A 7,915-nucleotide genomic window follows, 5' to 3' on the forward strand; every position below is an offset into this window, starting at 1 on the left:
GCCCAGATATGTACCCTGCTGAAAAAAGTCAGACAAACCATTAGACATATTCTATTGGTTTCTAATGGTTCCTGGTGGTTTCTAATGGTTTCTAATGGCTACTTATGTTGTCCTAATGGTTTGGTTTGTTTTTCTAAGGTTCTGATATCTCCTACACAAATCTACAGGACTTAAACGGTCCCTACTAACGTTTCTTACGGGAGTCTAATGGTTCCTACAGGAGTCTTCTATAGGAGTCTTAATGGTTCCCACATAAGTCTTATTGGTTCCTACAGGCGTTTCTATACACTGAAACAAGTCAATCTAAGAATAAATAATTGTAACATAATTAATCCTGTGATAATAACAATACAAAACAAAGTTTGTCTCTAGACATGAATATATCAAGTTGTGAATTATTCTACATTTGTTCAAAACACAAGTAATTTTGATTGTTTTCCCTAACAAGCTGTATGTAAGCGGATCAACAAATCTTCTACACTTTGTATTTACTCCGACTCCCCCCCCCCTGTGGTGCATTCTGGGTATTCGCGCCAAACGCCTGAGCAAAGACAGAAGGAGAAATTTGAAAAATGGGAGACTGAACTGTTAAGGTAAGAATTTAGTTAATGTTATTGATATAGTTGGTTACTTACTACAATCTTTCAGGTTTTACATTGTTGTAGAAATAAGTAAAATAACTGGAGGCACTTGATGTAATTTGTAATTAACAACAGTGGCTTCAACAGACTTCTGTGTAACTTGAAACAAATGTTAGCAAGTTTTAAAATACTTGCTTCAAATGTAATTTGAACCTGACGTTTGCAAGTGACTATAATTTAAAGTAAGCATGGATGTGTTTTTTCTTTCACATTACGTTAATCAGACAGCGCTGGGTGCCGGTTTATGGCTGCGTGCAGAACCAGAGTGATAGAGTAAACTAACGTTAGTATGCATTTCTATCTATGGCACTGTGCAGAATCCCTCTCTATCGGCTAACACCGGGGGGGTTAGCCGTTAGCCAGGGGTGTACGCGACACAAGGCGCCCCTCGGTAACTCCTCACTAACGGCTAACCGTTAATGGCTAACACCGTTAGCGAGGCAGTAGCCGTTAGCGAGGGGCGCCTGGTGCCGCGAACACCCCTCGCTAACGGCTAACACCCCGGTGTACGGGGCTACCCCTCGCTAACGGGGTTAGCCGTTAGCTAACCCCGTTAGCGAGGAGTGTTAGCTGTAAGTCGGCCGTGTGTGTTTGGGTTTGTGTGGCCGGTTTTTGGTCGCAGCGGTGGCTGCTAACTAGCAGGTAACTTAGCCTACATCTAGGTTGTTAAGTTAGGTCTGCTTGTTAGCCACGAACCGCAGCAGAGGGCAGAGCGAGCCACGCTGCAGGTGATACACCGCGCCGAGTTCTCAAATAGAGAGCCCACTGTACAGGGGGCAGAGTGAGACGCGTGCTGCATAGACGATCTCTTTAGTGGTCAGTTACTATGTCATTGTGTGCTTATCAGATGATTTATCGTGTCAAGCACACTGGTGAAGGTATGCAAAAACAATTGTTGTGGGGAAAGTGGACACATGTTAGATTATTTCAGTTTATGGACCAGACAAAAAGTAATTTTTGGGGGCAGAGATTCTGGTCTTTCACTGAAAAAAATGTTGTGACAGCCCAGTCTAAAATGCAGCACAAGTAAGCCTGATGAGGCTGTCAGAATACAATGCATGACTCTGTTCTGTTTTTGTTGCTCTGTGTCTCTGTTATTCTTTTTTTCTGTATCTCAAGATGTTTCTCCATCTCACTTCTGACCTCTTTTGCAGATCAAGAATGAATTATGGAGGATCACACTAAAGCCACTACAGTTCACATTACTGGGGAAGTTGGACCAATACACACCCAGGCTGTTGAGCCTCTAAGCTGTTGGGAAGAAACTTGATGAGACCTGTGACATGGTAAATGAGGCATGTACTCATTGCAGTTAAATAGTTAGTTATATATTAGCATTCTGATGTTTGTACTTAGCATGATCTCCTTTCTTTTTTTATAGCACAACAGCATTGAGTCCAGAAGAGAGGCTGTGATCAGAGGCCTCATTCTCTATCTTGGTGAAAAACAGAGGAGCTAATCAAGGCCTACAAGGTAAAGAAAACTGTTTCAAAGCCCAGCCTGTTTGAGATGAGGTTGTGCAATCCAGAATAGCTGATGGCTCAGTGGTATTTTAATTCTTTTTTTCTTTTTCTTTTTTAAAGAGTGCCTATGTAGAAATGGATGGAATGTTATGATTTTAGCATCTAATTATTAATGATTTAGTAAAAGTTGGAAAATCATCAGATGTGGATGTTATCCTGCACGGAGAGCAGGCTGCTGCTAGCACTGCTAACGGTAGCCACACAGCATGTCAGTGGTCAGAGAAGATGACACATTTCATTAACATAGTTCAGTTCATTAATGTGTGCCACTAAGTGCCAACTATATCAGCATTTGGTTGTTGAACAGTGGGATCAATGGTATCTATCAAACAGCTCCTCATTTAAATAAAAACGGAGTTCAGTTGTGTTCAGTGATGATGGAGAAGCTGCTGCTGCCGAGCTAAATGCCATCCCAATGTCTGACAATGCATGGAACATGACGTATAGCAACAGCAAAAATATTAACAGTAATGATAGCAATAATAATTATTTGGGGGGGTGCAGCTGTTATTTTCTTCTCTGAGGGGGGGATGTTGTAGAAATTTGTTTGGCAAGATCTGCAAGCAGGCTGATGTGAATGTGTGTGTGTGATGTGGGTACTGAATGTGGTTATGCATTGCTCCGGTCGAGCACTTATACCATGCCAGTTTACTCTGACACAGGCTACATCCTTATTTTCATTTTCTATGTCGAGATACTGCCGGACTCGCTGCCACCTTTTACACCAGATTACACTATTTCTGGTGACGACAAGCGATGTTTGAAACATTTACATGACCAGTCGTTTAATCAGGAACATCCCTAGTGCTTTATATGTGTATTCTAACAACTTAAATTGCAGCAATGTGATTGCATTCGTCATCACAAAATTTAAATAAAGTAAAAAAACTGTTAAATAGTTTAATGAATTTCTTTTCCATTCAATGCATGGGGGGGGGGCATGTTAATGGCCAAACACACTGATGGCTGTTGGAATGTAGTGCCAATCATATTTATTGGCTAGTCATCAGATGTGTCACTTGTGAACTGTACTGTGATATTCATTAATTTGTGTGTTTGTATGTGTGTGTCTGACTTCTGATGCCACAGACCAAGAAATCGAGACCAGGATTACAAAATGGTTGCAGAAAGCACCTGATGGGAACAGCGGAGGAAGTGAGTAAATGAGAATGATGGACAGTGAGAGAAGCTCTCATGCGTAATGCATTTTAGACTTTTGATCTGAACTCTCTTCACCTTTTGTAAGGTGCTACTGCTGGTGGAACACATGGAGACGTGATGTTCCTATGCATGGTGTGAAAGTCTATGCCAAGTTGTTTTGTCTAAAATGTTCAGTGTTGGTTTTTAAACTGAAGATATGGCAGTGAATGTTAAATTCATAATGTTCTGTAAACTCTTGACATGTTGTGTTTGCTGACAGATATGTTGTAAGTATATGTTAAGGTATTATGCAACATTCTGCTGCATTGTATGTTTTTGAACAGTCTATGCTAGTGGCTCTCAACTGATGGGTCAGGACCCAAGTGGGTCGTACATGTGAATGGAAAAATCTCAGAGTTTTATTTTGAAGTCTATAATTTCTGATACTATGCTTTTATTGTAAAGGATGTGTGTTTACAATGAATGCAGCATGGCTGCAGTCATATACTGCCAACTATACAACTTTTCAGTGTTAAAATGTTGCCGCTTTTTGAATTGTGAAAAAAGTGCTGAATGTTCCGATGCATATTGCACTTATCTGATAACACTTTGCATTGATTATTCAATATTGGAAATGTATTTTGGAAATTAGCTGTGAAAATAAAGTCATTTGTATAATTGTACCTCTGTTGTTTTTTAATCCGGGCCAGATGCAGCATGGATTAGACTGACGTCTGGCCCAGCTCTGGTCCACATGGGGCACTTGCACTTGGCTGACATACTGCAAAGAATGACGCCCCCCCCAGTGGCCCAGATCTGGTTTGCCAGAGCTGGCTTACACATGGGCCAGTTCTGGACCAACTGTGTGTGTTTGCAGTTGGCCCAGAGCTGGCCCATGTGTGAGCCAGCTCTGGCAAACCATATCCGGGCCACTGGGGGGGCGTCATTATTTGCGGTATGTCGGCCGAGTGCAAGTGCCTTATTTGGGCCAGAGCTGGGCCAGACCAATTTTGCTATGTGGGTGACTGTATCTGTCAGAAGTAACACACTGAAGTGAGACAGAGGGACAAATACAGGAATGTACTAATTGCTGGTACCTATTTATAGACAGTAATGTGCACTAAGCACAATGTACATTTGAATTGCTTTAATTCAATTAATCCTAAATGATGTATTAAACAAGGCAGACTTCAATATCCTGCTGTCCTGAACTACACACAACACAAGCTCATCAGAGGCACAGACACCACTGGTTCAACTCTAAGGAAAGAAACTCATTAAAGGAGAACTTCGGTCGATTTAAACATGCAGCTTCATTGATCAAGCTACCCTTGACTTGCCAGTACCGAAGATGCGAACACATTTGGTCCAGCCATTACAGAGCTCCGTGAACGGAGACTTAGCATTGAACGCTAACAGCATGGGGTCAGAACTTTGCACTGTGTTTTAAGCATCTTAACATGCTCCACATCTCACACCAGAAGTTATGCAACATCAGCAGACACCTTAGCACACAGCACTGTAGCGTGTATGACTCAAACTGAGTAAAAAAGTAGTTAAAACAGTGTGTTTGTGCAAGCAGCTACTTCCCTGTTTGTTGACATCTGCGTCTTCCGGTAGCTAGACCAAACTAGTCGATCCGTCGAGCGTGCACTTACTCCGTCACTGGCGGAGACGGAAACGTAATCCAGCATTTTCGTGTTTCTGTTCATAATGTACATGTCCATGTTACAGCCTGTCATGAGCCATGAGCCTTACAATAGCCTGTTAAGCCTGTTAAGTGCACACTTGGTGGATACGCTAGTTTGGTCTAGCTACCGGAACACACGGATGTCAACAAACAGGTAAGTAGCTGCTTGCACAAACACACTGTTTTAACTACTTTTTTATTCAGTTTGAGTCATACACGCTACAGTGCTGTGTGCTAAGGTGTCTGCTGATGTTGCATAACTTCTGGTGTGAGATGTGGAGCATGTTAAGATGCTTAAAACACAGTGTAAAGTTCTGACCCCATGCTGTTAGCTGTAAACGCTAAGTCTCCGTTCACGGAGCTCTGTAATGGTTGGACCAAATGTGTTCGCGTCTTCGGTACTGGCAAGTCAAGGGTAGCTTGAGCAATGAAGCTGCATGTTTAAATCGACCAAAGTTCTCCTTTAGCATTAATGTTAATGTTCACCATCAATACTCGTCCAAATGAGAGACAATGATTTTGACAAACCTGTTTCCTCCAAAGCCAGTCAGGTCCTCCAGAGTCACAGGTGATCTCTCCTCCAGTGTTAACGGCCCTCAGAGCAAAGAGACGGAGGTGTAACGCTAACCTGCTTCCACCTTCTTCATCCTTCAGTTTGGATGGAGGTGGTCGTCACCAACCGGCCTTCCAAGACTGTCATCTTCCCGTGCTACATCAACACTTTAAAAATATAATAAATTACTTATAAGGCTCCATAAAATTATGTTATTGATTGTATTCATCAACAAGTTATCGATCAGTGACTTTAAAACACATGTAGGAACACATGATGTATTTCATGTCTCTCTGACCTCAACACTTCTCTTCCAAACTTCTAAATTACTTGTATTCTTTTTATATGTTGGCTCTCTTCAGTATTTCAAGTTTTACTCTCTTATATCTTTTGATATCTTCTTATATCTTTCACCTTCAACTTTTGTTAAGTTTCTTCCAGAAACTCTCTTCCAGGCTGTATTAGCATTAAATGATTCACTTTATATTGAACTGCCTTCTCCACACACAATTTCACCATCAGCCACATTTCATTCATAAACTCATTACATTAGTCATGACAGACTCAGCATTTGTCTGATACCTGTTCAGTATTTACTCTGAACTACAGGCAAATAAATACATATAACAGTAAGTCACTGTCTTTGGAGGTTAGCTTTACTGTGGAGAACAAATGATAACTGTGTCGAACTCCCTACTTCAGTTATCAGATTAAATTAATTGATTTGAAATTGGTTAGAATTAACTGATATTTAAGTTAACCTTGTCTGGTCAAAATTGATTATTTTCCTACAGATTAGTCAAAGAGCAAAAGGAATTGAGGTGGTGCCCCTATTCTGCAGTGCTTTATTCAACTCAAGCAGGGCCGCTTCTGTCTCTTTGGAGGCCCTATGCAAGATGCTGTTTGGGGGCCCCTAATTTGTCAAACTAAGATGGATGGAGTCCTTTAACCCTTTCAGGTGATCCACAGAGATCCAACCATCTGTTACATTTTAAGAGGAAAACAGGCTGGAGTCCTGAAAACCTCTCTAGTTAACATCAGACATCTTCAGCTGGTCAGGTTGAGCTTGTCTTCTCAGCAGCTAACCAGTATAGTTACTATAAGCATGGCTACATTTTTAGCTTAGCATTTGCATCTCTGACATACACTGGGACACTACAAATGGAAAACGTTTTAGACAAGGTATTACTGATCAGCTATTATAAACTTTAAGATCTTAAAAAATATTTATTTTACATGTGTAAATATTAATTATGAATCATGTATCATGTGTCATATTTGGTGCTTTATCCTGTCTTTGCAGTTAATTGGTTTAATTACCTAAAAATGAGGTCCCTGTTAGCAGCAAAGCATTAGTTGCCATTGTTGGCTGCTTGCACATGCGCAGTGAGCAAAGTGTGCTTAGAGTGTGTGTTCCTGCTTCTAAGTTCACTTTGCTAAGTTAACTGAAGCACATTCTGTTGGTAGATGTGCATTTTGGGGTTAACCCTGAAAACTTCACAGGGCATTATTTAGACCTTAGTTTCACATAACTAAGCATAATCCTAATGAGGTCCAGAGTTTGAGACCCCACTCGGATTATGGAACCCAAAACGTGAGTGTGCTGTCATGGATTTGGCCCCACCATGTGATAAAGACACACACACACACACACACACACACACACACACACACACACACGGTGCAGCCCCCCCTCCTGACTGAGACAATGGTCTGAGCAGACTGCAGCAGTTAAAGGAGCAGGACGCTGTATTTTCCAGATTTTATACTTTCCTCTCTTTCCTTTAAATAAATACTTTAGGATTCTGACATCATTTATGTTATTTTGAGACGTCACACATGAAGATTTGAACATTTGATAAACAGTTCAGTGCTCCTGTAACGATCCAATCACTGCTGATCAATCTGATTTAAATGATTGATAAGTGATGTTTGACCTTCAGAGACAACAATAAAACCACAACTTTAACTTCATGACGTGCTGAAGTTAGAAGGAGAACAAGAGAAAACTGAACGTTCATTGTTGACAGACATTTGACTCCAATAATAAATAAGAGCAGCAGAATGATCCTTTACAGACGAGGTGACCCCGCCCCCCCCATCAGCAGGTGAGATGGTACAGTCCACCCCCCCTCCCTCCTCCTCTCATTGAGCTGAATGAATGAGGGAGTCAGTGTTTGTGCCAACAGAGACTCTGCAGCAACGCATTCCTCCTCTCCACATTTATTCTCACACAGGGAACCGGTCTGAGTCCAGTTAGTCCCAGTGCATGTCCAGTCCAGGTCCAGTTCAGGTCCAGGTCCATTCAGCTCCTCAGCCGCTGGTCGCAGACATGAAGCTGCTGCTGCTGTTGTTGCTGATCGAACGA

The 7,915-nt window shown here is 41.6% G+C and overlaps 1 long non-coding RNA gene and 1 pseudogene across 4 annotated transcripts; both read left to right on the forward strand.

Moving 5' to 3' along the window:
* Window positions 1-529: 529 nt before the first annotated feature.
* LOC115569707 (uncharacterized) lies at window positions 530-3,987 on the forward strand. Of its 4 annotated transcripts, none has more exons than XR_003981607.1 (4): window positions 530-593; window positions 1,796-1,927; window positions 2,023-2,114; window positions 3,254-3,987. It is a non-coding gene; the product is annotated as an uncharacterized LOC115569707 (long non-coding RNA). The 4 variants fall into 4 exon arrangements; XR_003981609.1 differs by having other exon boundaries at window positions 553-924; XR_003981608.1 differs by lacking the exon at window positions 530-593 and adding an exon at window positions 1,004-1,519.
* Window positions 3,988-7,692: 3,705 nt separating this feature from the next.
* The window catches only part of LOC115569846 (laminin subunit alpha-1-like), a 7,843-nt pseudogene continuing 7,620 nt past the window's right edge, over window positions 7,693-7,915 (forward strand).

This window comes from Sparus aurata, chromosome 19 (genome assembly GCF_900880675.1).
Source record: "Sparus aurata chromosome 19, fSpaAur1.1, whole genome shotgun sequence".
Classification (NCBI taxonomy): domain Eukaryota; kingdom Metazoa; phylum Chordata; class Actinopteri; order Spariformes; family Sparidae; genus Sparus; species Sparus aurata.